The sequence below is a fragment of the Equus asinus genome, chromosome 17 (genome assembly GCF_041296235.1).
Source record: "Equus asinus isolate D_3611 breed Donkey chromosome 17, EquAss-T2T_v2, whole genome shotgun sequence".
Lineage (NCBI taxonomy): Eukaryota > Metazoa > Chordata > Mammalia > Perissodactyla > Equidae > Equus > Equus asinus.
In genome coordinates this window covers 21884424-21899410 of record NC_091806.1, presented here as the reverse complement: position 1 = coordinate 21899410, position 14987 = coordinate 21884424, and the positions used below count along the sequence as shown (strand labels likewise).

Below are 14987 nucleotides of genomic sequence, written 5' to 3'. Positions count from 1 at the left end.
TGGATCAAATTTGTCCCCGAAATTGAAATATAGCCATCTGCAAGACTTTTACAGCCAGAAAGTTTGGAAGTCAAACATTCGTAATAACACTCTGCTTGTATTCTGGTGTTTGCAAGGTATTGTCACTATTTAATTAATACGAATTAGGAAAAAATTAACCTCCTTCCGTCCTTCTTTACAACTATCTGCAAAATGCCAGAGGTGAGTGGAAGGTGTGGCTCCATCAATCTGAAAGATGAGAACTAAAGAGATGATTGAATATTTTAAACTAAATTAAAACTATCACTCAGAAATACTGTTATCTTTCCAGATGGATCATGTGCTCACAACCCAAGATGAATCAATGGAAAAGAAAAAATGTAACAGAATTCATCCTGCTGGGATTGACCCAGAATCCAGAACTGTGGAAACTCTTATTTGCTGTGTTTTTAATCACCTACTTGATCACATTATCAGGTAACCTGCTCATTTTGATCATCATGTATATCAGCCCAGCCCTGGGTTCTCCCATGTACATTTTTCTGTTCTGTTTGTCCATTATAGATTGTTTCTATTCTTCTTCCATAGCACCCAAAATGATCTTTGATTTGATCTCTGAAAAGAACACCATATCCTTCAATGGCTGCATGACTCAGCTCTTTGCTGAACATTTCTTTGCTGGAACTGAGATTGTATTGTTAATTGTCATGGCCTATGACCACTATGTAGTCATCTGTAAGCCCTTGCACTATATGAGCATCATGAGAAGACCTGTGTGTGATTCCCTGGCAGGAATGGCTGGGGTTTTAGGGTTTCTTCATGGAGGGATCCAGATTTTGTTCATGGTCCAGTTACCATTCTGTGGACCCAATGTCATTGACCATTTTATGTGTGATTTAATACCTCTTTTGGGACTGGCCTGCACAGACACTCACATTTTAGGGCCTCTGATTGCTGCCAACAGCGTGTCACTCTGTTTGCTCATTTTTTCTCTGCTGGTTGTTTCCTATGTCATCATCCTATGCTCTCTGAGGACTCATAGCTCCTAAGGTCATCGCAAAGCCTTATCTACCTGTGCCTTTCATGTCACTGTTGTCATCTTATTCTTTGCACCTTGTTCATTCCTGTACCTAAGACCCATGAATTCCTTCCCCACTGACAAAGCTGTGACTGTGTTTTGCACCATAGTAACTCCTTTGTTGAATCCTTTGATCTACACCCTCAGAAATGCAGAAATGAAAATGCCATGAAAAAACTCTGGGGGCAATTAATGAAAACTGGAGAGTAATAAATCTTGTGAATAGAATATTTAGGCAAAAAAATCTAGTGATATTTTGTATAGATTTATTCCCTCCCCTAGTTGATTACACTTGGGACAGTCAATTATCCTGGCTGGATCAATTTCATTCAGGATCCCTCATGTTGTGGGCAGGGCTGACATATCCATTAGGGCACAGTAGGCATGGTGCACAGAGCATATGATAGTTTTAGGAGACCTTGAAATGTGTTAATATCTTTTAAAATAAGACAAAATGAATATAACCCAAGTTAGACTTGGAGTATAGTCATCTTTATACCAATGCAGTCATAAAACAGAATTTTTAATATTTTTGTGGAGGAAAGGATCCATGAGGACAAATGTACCAAAGGCCCACAAGTCATAACATTGCCCTGATTGTGGGTATGAAACAGATCAACAGCCATATTCTTGAACCCTCTTTATACCCAGCACTATAGCTAGAATGAAGTTTTATTTTAAAAAAGAAAAAAAAAACTATGTATGGAAAAAGTTTAGAACAGTAGGAGAAGAGCCTTCAAAAAGTACTTTTAATGGAAATATGCTTTTTTTTTTGAGGAAGACTAGCCCTAAGCTAACATCTGCTGCCAATCCCCCTTTTTTTGCTGAGGAAGACTGGCCCTGAGTTAATATCCGTGCCCATATTCCTCCACTTTATATGTGGGGTGCGTACCACAGCATCGCTTGCCAAGCGGTGCCATGTCCGCACCTGGGATCTGACCTGGCGAACCCCTGGCTACCAAAGCAGAACGTATGCACTTAACCCCTGCACCACCGGGCTGGCCCCAGAAATATACTTTTTCTTATCTTCCTAAGTTTAGGAGGTTTATATGTCCTCCCACCACAGCAAGACTTTTTTTTCTTTTACTTATAATCTGAAGAAACGTGCATTTGCATGCTAAGGTACTTATAAAAAATACATCTCCACCATTCCCTGTGGCATACAATCATCTACAAAAAGAATTAGAATCAGAATTGGCTGGTGCAAAAGAAATATAATTGAGAAAGTCTGTAGGGTAAGCAGAAAATATCTATACATTAAAGTCATGTTTTAGATATAGCCAAAGGAAAAGAAGACTCTGAAAACAAAACAGCTTTTATAGAAAATTACCAGCGATGTAAGAACAAGTTGATGTCATGGAACTGGAGAATGATCACAAATTCGCATTACAGAATTGAACCCATATCATGAACACAATGAAATTCTAAGAGCTTTAGAATGGAAGCTTTGAAGTCAGAGATTAACAGGTTTGGATCAAGTGGCCTTGATTTCTCATCTTGTCTCCAGCTTTAATTAGCCTTGTAAATGTAAGCAAGTTGCTTCACCTCTCTACCTGTTTTTTTTTTAATCTATAAAAGGGAGATAAAATTACATGTTTCCTTTAGTTGTAAGAATTAAGCAATTTAAATTGAAAAAATGAGTCAGCTGAAAAATAGTGAAAATTTCTGAGATGCTATATAGCTTTCAGAGATGTCACCGGTGCATAAGGTATCCTGGGACTACCGTTCATGACAGAAGACCAAGAACCCTGCCACTGTCTTTCATTAAGCATGATCACAGGAGGACCAAGCATGTGACCCAGCTTCACTTCTCTTCAAAATATGTCATTATTGCCATCCACTCACAAGTAGGGGCAGCATAACAGTGAGTAATTATCTCAGCAATGAAAGCTATTGGGGCTAATGATCAGGTCTCTGGAGACCAGGAGCTAGCCCATCACCAGCTATCTATTCTGGGGTTAAAATGCTCTTAAATCTCTCTGCGGTTACAAGTGGCAGAGACGGTCGGAGCCACTGTGAGATGTCTACATAGAACTAATTTCAAAACCTCTCATTAATGATGAATTCTATCCTGACTAGTCCTCTAGAAGAAGGAGGAGAAGGGAGAAACCAGTGCTGTAAATAAAAAAACTATCTCTGTAAAGAGCTTGTGATTCCCAGGGAAAAGCTCAGAAACCTGTTTGTAGGAGGAGATTTCTTACTCAGGGATTTGAATATCATGTGATGCTGATATTTCTCATGGTCTCAGAACCTTATATCAGGTTAGATCTCACCTATATAAGAACCTTTAAAAAATGGATGTTTTGCTTTATGTCATTCCTGTGTGTGACTACCTTGTAAATATATGCAAGCAACAGTCTGTTTAAAACATCAAATTTATCTTTTAAATATCTAGTTGTAGTTCCCAAGAATGATGGAATGAAATTGGACAATGTAAAAATAAGGATAATGAGGAGGAGGAGAAGATAGAGGATCATAGCTAATGTTAATTCAGCACTTTTTGTGAATAAGTCTTGACCTAAGCACTCAGTTTATGTATTTTGAGGCAGCTAATTTCTGACCTTAGATTCTTTCTGTCCTTAATTTATTTGAAGCCTATTTGGACATAATTCTGACCTACTCATAGGATGGTGTGAGCATCAATAAAACAATGACAGTACAAATATATTATGACAGGCTTTTTTGAGTGTTTGCAAAGTGCTTTATATTCTTTCTGTTACATAATTCTCACTGCAGCTCAATAAATGCAGTAATGTGGATATTCAAATTACATAAATTAGGAAACCAAGGGATGGAAAGATTAATTATATTGCTGAAGATCAATTAGGCAAAACATACTGAATCAGAATTCAAATCTGAGCTAATCTGACCTAAAATCTTTGTGCTTTAATGAAACCTATTTTGCACCCCCCTTAATATAAACAGTTAAGAAGTTAAATTTCTTACATTCCTCTCTAATCTTTGTAACTCTATTCTTGAAACCCTTTCGCCTTCATTGTTTAAACCAATTTCATGGTAGACTTGCTTCATAGATAGGCCAGGCTGAAAACATATGAGTTGGAAAAGAACTAGCTAGTGACTAGTCAGTAATATATAACTCCATGAAACTTTTGCATTCCACATAACAGGGCGTTTCTTTGAAATTATTGTCTTCTCCATCTGCACTAGTTTGTACATAAAGAAGTAGCCTGTTGCTTATATCATGTTACTTTATTTTTTTTTTTTAAAGATTTTATTTTTTCCCTTTTTCTCCCCAAAGCCCCCCGGTACACAGTTGTATATTCTTTGTTGTGGGTCCTTCCAGTTGTGGCACGTGGGACGCTGCCTCAGCGTGGTCTGATGAGCAGTGCCATGTCCGCGCCCAGGATTCGAACCAACGAAACACTGGGCCGCCTGCAGCGGAGCGCGCGAACCCAACCACTCGGCCACGGGGCCAGCCCCTATATCATGTTACTTTAATAAATAAAAACATTATTTAGCAAATATGTTTGATATGAAAGTGTGCTTACCCTATGATTGCCCATTAAAAACAAAAAAACAATCCACTTGAGGGAGAGGAGTTCAAGAGAAGTGAAACACTATTTTTTTAAGAAGCTCATCAGTAGCCACATAACAATGAGCTGCAGAATAAAAATCTTAAATACAGGTCTTCTCTTTTTACACCACAGGTATATTTTCAGCAGTACTTAAAATTCAGAGGCTTACTCTATCTCTAGCCTTTATTCTTCTGTTTCCCTTTTCCCACTGGCAGGGAAGGGAGCTATCACTTGTTAGGCTTCTGTCAACCTGTCAGATACTATGCTTTTCATAAATATTTTCCTTTCATAAGGGCATAAACTAAGGATTTAAAAGCACATTTTTTGACAAGGAAATTGAAGATCAGAAAAGTTTATTTGCCTAAGATGCCTACTAAGCTGAACAAATAAATAATTTAGCCCCTGAGAGTAACTTTTAAGGCGGTAGAGGCTGAACCAAGTTTATAGAATAGAAGAACAAGGTTGAGGAGAGAAAAAGATGATGAGGACTAGAAGAATACCTACCAAAATGTTGATAGTGATTATCTGTAGGTAATGGCTTATAGGTGGATTTACACACATGCACACACACACACACACCCTTCTATTTTCTTATTTGTTGCCCATCTTTATCTTATTTTCTAAATTTTAAAATAGATATGTTTTTGTGGGAAAAAAATATTTTACATAGTTTCCAAAGTGGAGGGGCCGGCTTGGTGGCGCAGCAGTTAATTTAGCACATTCTGCCCAGGCCTCGCTGGTTCGAATTCCAGGTGCAGACATGGCACCACTTGGCAAAGCCATGCTCTGATCAGCATCCCACATATAAAGTGGAGGACGATGGGCACAGATGTTAGCTCAGGGCCAGTCTTCCTCAGCAAAAAGAGGAGGATTGGCAGTGGATGTTAGCTCAAGCTAATCTTCCTTAAAAAAACAAAAAAGAACAAAAATAAAAACAAAATGGAGACACAATTACATTTGTAAACAATATTAGTAATAATTTGTAAATAATGTAGAAAACTGATGATATTTACTCATGTGTTATTCCAGCAGGTTGAAATTTTTCAAAAATAATTAGCAATCATACGTTGTTTGGGCCATTGATAATCAAGATTTGGACAACAAGTAATAAGACCACGCTAGATCTTTATGCTATTTGATATTTTAAATGTACTAAAAGTAAAGGTGCTTTTCAAATTTCAACTAAAGTAAGTATACTTTTTTAGAATCTCTTGTGATAGTGTTATGACAAGCTGGCAAAAAGATGGGCTATTTTTTAATGAGCCTCATCAGGATTTCATATTTTTTAGTTGATTGGAAAATTGGCTCAATTACACTTTTATAGCTAACAGCAGAAATAAACAAGTGTATAATTCAAGGTCTCAGTTATACTGCTATTATTCATCAAACTATCAAAATCTGACAAATTGAAAGAAGACAATATTTTGTCCAAGAACTCTGTAACTTTTGTTTTTGTTAGACATAGAAGTTTGGAGATAAATTAATAATTATGTCTTGATGATACTCTGAATTTATTGTTTCTTGAAGACTGATTTTGAATACTTGTAGTAGAGAAATTGCTTTTCATATTAATTTCTATTTTTTCTTAGTGTAAAATGTAGATATGTTGCAACATGGTGAATTCCAGATTATTTGTCAAACAAAGGATAAGTTTATTGTAAATCATGGGAGCTATACGCTTAAAAGGGTGAAGCCTGGGCACAGACATGGTCAGAGTATGTAAAACCAGGAAACAAATGGAATGAACATGGGTCTACGTTTCAGATTCCACAACACTAGCGTCTCTTGGAATCCGAAACAGAATTAGGAAAACTACAAGGTCACTTTGTATCACTGGCCAAAAAATAAGTCATTCTACTCTAAGCGCAGTATATATTTCAAACTTCAAGGTAGGGTATATTTTGAAGCTGAGTTAAGATTTGCTCATAGATTAGCTATTAGATGAGAGAGAGAGGAGAGTCAATGATGACTATCAAATTTCTGGGGATGAAACAAAACAAAAGTCAATGAAGGACTAGGGTGGAGAATCTCTGCTGGCTAAAGAATAAGCATATAGCTACATCTTCTCAACTCACTAATCCTACAGAACATAATGGGAGCTGAGGTGGTACCTCCTGTCTCTCATTCAGAACACTATTAAAACCCATAAGCCTTAACAAATCTCTCATGCTTACATACTCCAAAAAACAAAAACCCTCCCTACTTGGTTTTCCCTACTCTTTCCCATCATTTCCATAAAATTATCTTTATGATAATCTTTTGGGGTTTACCTGATATACAAAGAGGGCACAATAAAATATGAACTTTGTGTTTTCAGAGAAAATACCCTCTCAGTACATGTCTCTTCCAGAAGAATTTCCAGGGAGTAAATCACTCCTTGAGGACAGGATTTAGTGTGATTCTATGCAGTGCTTTGCCTACAGAATCAAGGACTGTGTCTGGGTTGTTTTTCATGAAGAAATCAGCTTGAGTTTATTTATGGGATCTAGTATATTCTAGTTTTTTTTATTTAAGATTTTTTTATTTTTTCCTTTTTCTCCTCAAAGCCCCCCGGTACATAGTTGTATATTCTTCGTTGTGGGTTCTTCTAGTTGTGGCATGTGGGATGCCGCCTCAGCATGGTTTGATGAGCAGTGCCCTGTCCGCGCCCAGGATTCGAACCAATGAAATGCTGGGCCACCTGCAGTGGAGCATGCGAACTTAACCACTAGGCCACGGGGCCAGCCCCATAGTATAATCTGTTTTTGATGTGCCCTTTTGAAAAATCACATGTGCTTATTGTAAATGAAAAACAAACACAAAATTATAAATATAACTTCAGAGTAAAATCGAATCCAACCACAAAGTTAAGTATTGTGGTCATTTTGATACACCTACTTGTAAACACATCCCTATCCATACCTACAGAGGCAGAAATAAAGAACAAAAGTTTACAGTACTGGGCCAGATGTGGTTTCATTACCTGAGTTTTAAATTCATATTGTGTTGTAAATGCTTGCTATGACAACAAATATAGATAAATGTTATCTTTTTTAAAAAGGTAAACATAATCTGTATACCATGGAACATAAAATGGTGGAGGAATACATAACTTACTGGCATGAATCAGTAAATTTATGGGCTAACAAAACCAGGAAAACTATCTAATAGTATTACACAGAATTGTTGTTACATCTAATGAGATTTTTCATCCGTGTCTTTATTATGCTTCCTTCCAAAGCAACATTTTTAAAATTTCCTTTCACAAGGAAATTGTCAACAAAATTCAGCCCTTCAGCAGAATACCTGGGACAGCTGACCAGAGAACTCAAATAGTCCCAGTTAAAATGAGACATACGAATGGAAAGCAAACCAATTCATGGTAACAGGTAACTAAAGGAAGCATTTTACCAAGTGGATTAGAGAGAATCAAAGCCTCCTTGATGATATACTTAATAATGACTCTGGACTTTAAATAAATCTATGCAAGTGCATATCAGAGATTGATGATAAGGACACTGATAACAGAAAGATTACATGCAGAAAGCATGAACAAAATAAAATGTGCAGAGGAAGATTAGTAGATACAAAGGCACTGTGCATTTTGGCAAGATCAGACTTGAAGGCAGAAAGATCTGGATTTAAATTCTGGGTCAACCTTGGCTAAGTAACTCAGTCTCTGTGAATACAGTTTCATCATTTTTAAAAGCAAACCATGTCAACATTTTATGAGACAATATGAGATCGTGTCTTTAAAGTGATTCACACAACGCCTAACGCCAAGTCAATGCTCAATAAACTATACATCATTTTTGTATGTGTGTGTGTGTGTGAGAGAGAGAGAGCGAGAAGTCACATGTACACAATGTTTAGACATTTGTTTCAGAATTTCACAACACATAGTTTATTATATTTAATCATGGTTATGCTAATTTTAGTTTAAGTCTATTTTACACACTTTCATGATTTGAGTTCAGTCATTCCTAATTATATTTTCCTTGCTCTCAAAGTCTCAAGCTACAGACTTTTTCTGATATTATTGTACATAAAAATCACATGTAGCTGAACCATCAATAACTGATCTGATGAATATTCTGGAAAGCAGAGTTGGAAGACTAGGATAGTAACATTTCAACAAGGGTATACAGCTCATCATAGACTCTCAATACCACACATTGATGAAGCCTCCATCTCAGACAAACATGACAGAGAGAGGCAATGTTTCTCTGCTATGCAATTTAGTGTAAACTGTTAAGAATAAATTAAACTCGTGTACAATCATTTGCCTGGTCAATAATACAGGACATAGGATGGATAAGACATAACGTCAAACATTCAAATCATTTTTGCTCTGGAAATTTTTGATGATCTCTCAGCTCTTAACATGACAATAAGAATTCTTACCAGGAATGATGGGTTATTTATTTCCCTACTGAACCTGTATCTCCCATCCACAATTGATTATTTTTTTCCAAAGATTATTCATGACATTTTTTACTGCTGTAATTTTCAGTGTATAAATCAAAGGGTTGGCCATGAGTGTAAAAATACAATAAAACACAGCCAAAATTTTGTCTATGGACAAATTAAATGAAGGCCACATGTAAATTAATCTACAGAGCACAAACAACAGGGTGACAACAGTGAAGTGGTGTCCACAGGTGGAGAGGGCTTTGTGTCTCCCCTCTCCACTGTAGGATGTCAAGAACTGCAGGATGACAAGTTAGGAGGCAGCCAGCATGAAGACATTTCAACAGGCACATCACACCACTGTTGGTGACCACCAGCAAACTGATGACATATGTGTTGGTACAGGCAAATTCCGGCAAGTGGTACAAGTCAGAGACAAAGTGGTTGATCACATTGGGCCCACAGAATGGTGACTAAAGGACCAGGAGGAGCTGAACCAATGAATGCAGGAAGTCTCCCAGCTAAGTCACCAATACCAGCAGGGCTCATAGATGATTGGTCATGATGGTCATGTAGTTCAGGGGCTTGCAGCCGGCCACGTAATGGTCATAGGCCATCACTATGATCAAAATGATCTCAGGTCTTCCCAATAAATGGGCAACAAAGAATTGAGCTAGGCAACCCTCAAAAGAAATGGCTCCCCCTTCATACAAGGTGTTAGCAATGAGTTTGGGGGTCATCCACGAGGAATAGCAAGTATCAGTAAAGGACAAATATGAGAGGAAAAAGTACATAGAAGAGCCCAAGGTGGGGCTGAAGACAATGGTGATAATGATAAGTAAGTTGCCCCAAGAGAGGCCAGGTAAATGACGAAAAAGCACAAACAAAACTTTCTGCACCTCAGGGTTTTGCAACAGTCCCAACATGAAAAGTTCTGTGATGTTTATTGGAATATCCATGAATCCTGAGACACAGCAAGTACTGGGGTAAAAAGACAATTTCCACAAAAAATTTGTTACTATCTCTTTCAAGACATTTCGAGAAATTGAGGAAATTAGCATTTGTGGAGTATAATTAACTCAAATCCTGAATCCCCAAACAAGGGCCCACTAATAATGTGAATCATTTTCTGTTTTCCTAATTAGTAATTTTGACAAAGTACAAAGTTAAATAGACAAAATAAACAGCTCCCTAAATATTACATCTCTTGCATTTTAACCAACAAGAATGATTTTTTTTATGTTGAAAATATCATTATGGAGTTTTCATAATAAAACATATAATTTTATTTATATATACATATAAAAGGTCAGTATATATCAACATTAGCATACTAACAATAATCAGATATGGGAAAATAATTTCCCTAAATACTTTTTACAATTGCTTCTTTAGATACACATTTTCAACTCGCAATTACACTTGTCAGTGCACATGGGCATCTCTTCAAAAATTGAATTCCTCATCTCACTTACTCCTCTTTCTATACTTCCTTGACCAGCCACCATAAACATGGAGTCATTCTTGACTTCTGCCTTTACTAGTCTATCTCATAATTCCAAAATTAGTCACCACATCTTATCGAATCTTGCCCCCTAAACTTCATCCATACATCCATTCGTTTATTTATTCCAAAACGATATTTGAGCACTCACCATACCCTAACCATAGTTCTCAGTGCAAGATTTAGATCATTTAGCAAAATAAGCTGATGGTTGTTCTAACAACGTCTTATGGGGCCTCCCATGCCTTATATCTCACCTAGACACCTACTTAATCATCCATAGGGTGGTCATAGTGATATTTATAAAATTCGATCATTTGATCATACCATTACTCAGTTTAAAATTTTATGAAGGCCCCCCTTTGTCTTCAAGATAAAATCTATGCATTTTAGCTTCATTAAAAGTCCCTGGACGCTACTGACTTATCCATGTTAAACTCCAGCTCCCAGTCCTGCCCACTACCATGTGTTTTAGGCATATTAAACTACTCAAAATTCCCTGATCAAGTCATGCTCACTCACATCTCATTGCCTTCCACATGCTATCCCCCTTGTCCGAACACACACTTTCACAATTCTACTGATTTATTCTTATACATCCTTCAAAACTGTGTTCAGGTATCATAACCACAAGGAAGGGGATCTCTTTCCCTACCCTAGGCTAGATTATAAGGATTTCTATTGTTTTCCTCTAACATTCAGATTTGAACTCTATCCTAGCTCTTTGTACACTATGTTGTATTGTTCTCCAACCACCTTCCCACCCTACTCCTGGAGTAGCTGGAAAGCAGGAATTCTTTGTTTAATATCCATATTGCCAGACTTAGAGCTGTGCCCAATGAGTATTTGCTGAATGAATAAAAAACTAAAACCAAAAAATATAGGAAACTTACAATATCTGGATCTAAGGAGGTTGATAGCTTCTTACGAGAACTTTTATTAGTTGCTAACATGGCAGAGTGATAGAAACAATAGGATTCTTAACGGGTCATCTGGTCCATCTGGTCTTCCTTCCTCTGCTTTCAATGATGTATGTATTAAGTGACTAGATAGGATTAAAGAAAATTCCTGCAGGGAGAAAAAACTGCCGTGAGAAACTGGATGGTTTCATAATCTTGTCTTCTCTGATTTAGATATCTCCCACTGTGATAAGTGATCTGGGTTCAAAGACTGAATAAGGCATCTCATTTATTTATGGGCTACAGGAGACCTCTTGAACCATCATTTTGTGATGGTCTGGTGCAAATGTCTTTAATTTAAAGGTGCTAACATATTGACCTAGAAATATTAAGAAATCAGCCCAAGTCACAGAAACTAAGTTGTGGGAGATTGAACACAGACCCCATGTCTTCTGACTCCCCAGGTTGTATCCTCTTCCTATACCATAAGGTGTCCTCTCAGAACCCAGATTACTCAGCTCATGCAGAGGACACAACAAATAGAAAGAAGAGAAAGTTGCTAGCTCTGCTTTTTACAAGCTGTGTATCAGCAGATCCTCTAAGGAAAATGGGAAAAAAGTAATTAGAATGTTCATGATGATTAGACGGTTTAGAAAATATTTAAAGGAGCAGGAACAAAATTACTCTCACCACTACCATCAAAAAGAAAAATTATCAACTTTCTAATGTTTTTTTCTTTCTTTCCTCTATATACAAATCTTCATTCACTTCTTCTCTGCACTTTGAAACTATACTATATATTTAATATATTATTCTGATTAATAGTATAATTTAAAGATTTTCCCATAACTTTTTAAAAGCATTGCTTTTATTTATTGTATATTATTCTGTCAAGTAGATGTATCTAATAATGAGTCATAATTTCTAATTCCATGAAGAATCTCATTATGTATTAAGTTGTTTCTGGGTCCATAGGATAATTTCTCAGATGTATATACTGAACAGAGGGCTACAGATATTATAAAGATTTTTGATATTTCTCACCAAAGGGTCAGTCCTAATTTACAGAGCTATCACCAAAATGTGGTATGTACTTATTTCTTTCACCCTAGACAGTAATGGATATCAGGGTTTTCCTTTTTTTTTGCACTAAATTTCATCTTTCCTTCTTAATTCACATTTGTTTGACTACTGGTGATATTGAACAACTTCCTATACTTTTGTATCCCATATATTCTCCTTTGGAAATTGTTAGAGCTATCAAGAGTAATTTAGAGTGCACTGAGAAGTACCTTTGTGCATAATCAATGTTTCCAAATCTTAGCTGCCTACATGGCAACTCTTGAGGTTTGTTGCTGAAACAGCAGTTGGAACCTGTGGAGAAGATTTTATGTCCATCTAATTGATCTTTCTGAATGTGTAACTCAGCACTTTCTTATCCATCATACCACTTTTATTATTACAATGAGACTGAAAATCAGGTTTTATTTTTCCCTTCATAGATGAAGAAATTAAATATCAGTGAAATTTATTCACATGCCTACTATCCCAAGACTAGTAAGTGGTAAAACAGAATTTGACCACAACTATATCCCATGCCAAACATATGCTTTCCATTTCATCATTCTATTAGGTTAGTCAAAATGCCTGAGAGCATCATAAGTCTTTCTTTCCTAAGTAGCACAATTGGATGGAAATAGTACTTTGACTGGAAGTCAGGAGGTCTGGGTTCTAGTCCTGACTCTGCCATAAGGTAACTGTGAAGTCTTTGGAAATTCACTTCATCTTCCAGAACCATAGTGTTCTCACCTGTGAAGTGAGGAAAGCTGGAGGTAGAGGAAAGGTTATCACCTATAACTCACTGCAACTGGTTGTAAACTGAACTTTTCCCTTGCATTTGTGAGCTCCTGTTCTCATTTCATAAATCTCATGATAATCTGATAACTGGTTTGAATCCCAGCCTTTCCCCTTACCGATGGTGTGAACTTGAGCAGGTTTTTAACCTTGTAATAACTCTGTTTCCTATTCTGTGTTTTTTCTAAAGAAACAAAATCTATTTCACTCTTTCCCACAGTTATCTCCACAGAAATGACCCTCTGGGACATCTCTCATCAAGATCACTCCTTTAAATCCCTGGCCATCAACCCTCTGATTTAGGTCTGTGTATCCCCAAAGTTAGTTACCCCAGCAATTGCAAGTCTGAAAGAAGTATTCAAAAAAGTCTGCATGCACCTTGAAAGATGAGCTACCCAAAACCATAAAGAGAATATCACATTCAAATTACTTGTGAGACAAATAAAGTTGGAATTCATCTACAATTCCCTGGATTCATAGTAGGTTTGAAAGGCCCACTCACAATTTCAATGCCCCAAAATACCTTCCCCTAGTAGCTAGGGAGGAAACAGACCTAGCTACAACCTTAGCAATGAGACAATTGATCTTACATGTTCCATGTTTCTTGCAGACATAGCAACCTAAAGCACATAAAAAAAGCTAAAAGATTGGAACCCTTGGATCTAGGACTCCAAACATGTATTTCAGTCTCCTGGTTATACTGCAGTATCTTGGTATCTTGGTCATCAGAAGACACATTTTAAAGAATCCACCAACCCGGGAAACCTATAACCTCTGGTTGTGGTTTCAAGAGACTTTCTTCTAAATTGGGAAAGCCTCATTCATCCAGGCAAGATTTATATCAAAGTTTACTCTGTGGTTGCTTCTAGAAAAATTTTCTGACTTAAAGATGAGAGGGAAAGTCTCACCAAAATGATAGTGGGAAGAGAAGCGTTACCAGCAAACAAGAGGTTCTGGATAGGAGGAGTCAGAAAGAAAACAATCAAGGAATAGAGGTTGTTGTTTTTTTTCTTAGAGAGTGAAAACAAACATGTATTGATGTTTAATCCATTTCAGGCTCTGTACTAACTTATTTGTATGCATTATCTTATTCAATCTCCACAATAATCCTAAAAAACAGGGGTGCTATCATTACAATGAAAATGTTGTATCAAAGAGAAGATAAGCAGCATGCTCAAGCTTATTGCCCACCATCAGGAGGTGACCCAGTTTGGCCTTTTATTGAAGCCATTTGAATACACATCATGGGTTTGAAAGGAATGATCCTGAAGTACTAGATGGTCAGTTGTAGTTGGCTGGGAAAACAGATTCCACCAGCAGGACTAGATGCTCAATCTGGATAAATGCTAGATTTAGGGCCAAAACTTCATTAAATCAGAACTTTCATACCTGGGACCTAGGATCCAAAGATACATTACATTGGGAAATCCAACCCCAAGAATCCCAAAGAGCGTCCTGTCCTTGTTTCTCTAAAGATTGGCACCTGACCTAATATCTTTTGCCAAGTCTTTTTTTTTTCCTGCTGCTTCTCTCCAAAACCCCCCAGTACATAATTGTATATTCTAGTTGTAGGTCTCTCTGGTTGTGTCGTCCTCTTTTAAGAAGCTAGATGTAGAAGCACAGGTGCTCACCCTTAGTTTCCATTTATGCTTTGTTATAGAAAGGATTGAGGCTTAGGATGAAACACAAAAACAAAATTAAAAAAAAAAAAGCAACTCTGGGATTCTAACAGATATGAGTGACCCAAT

General features: G+C 37.0%; 1 pseudogene; it reads left to right on the top strand.

The window, feature by feature from the left end:
- Positions 1 to 335: 335 nt before the first annotated feature.
- LOC139040561 (olfactory receptor 4C45-like) lies at positions 336 to 1267 on the top strand (annotated as a pseudogene).
- The last annotated feature ends 13720 nt before the right edge of the window (positions 1268 to 14987 follow it).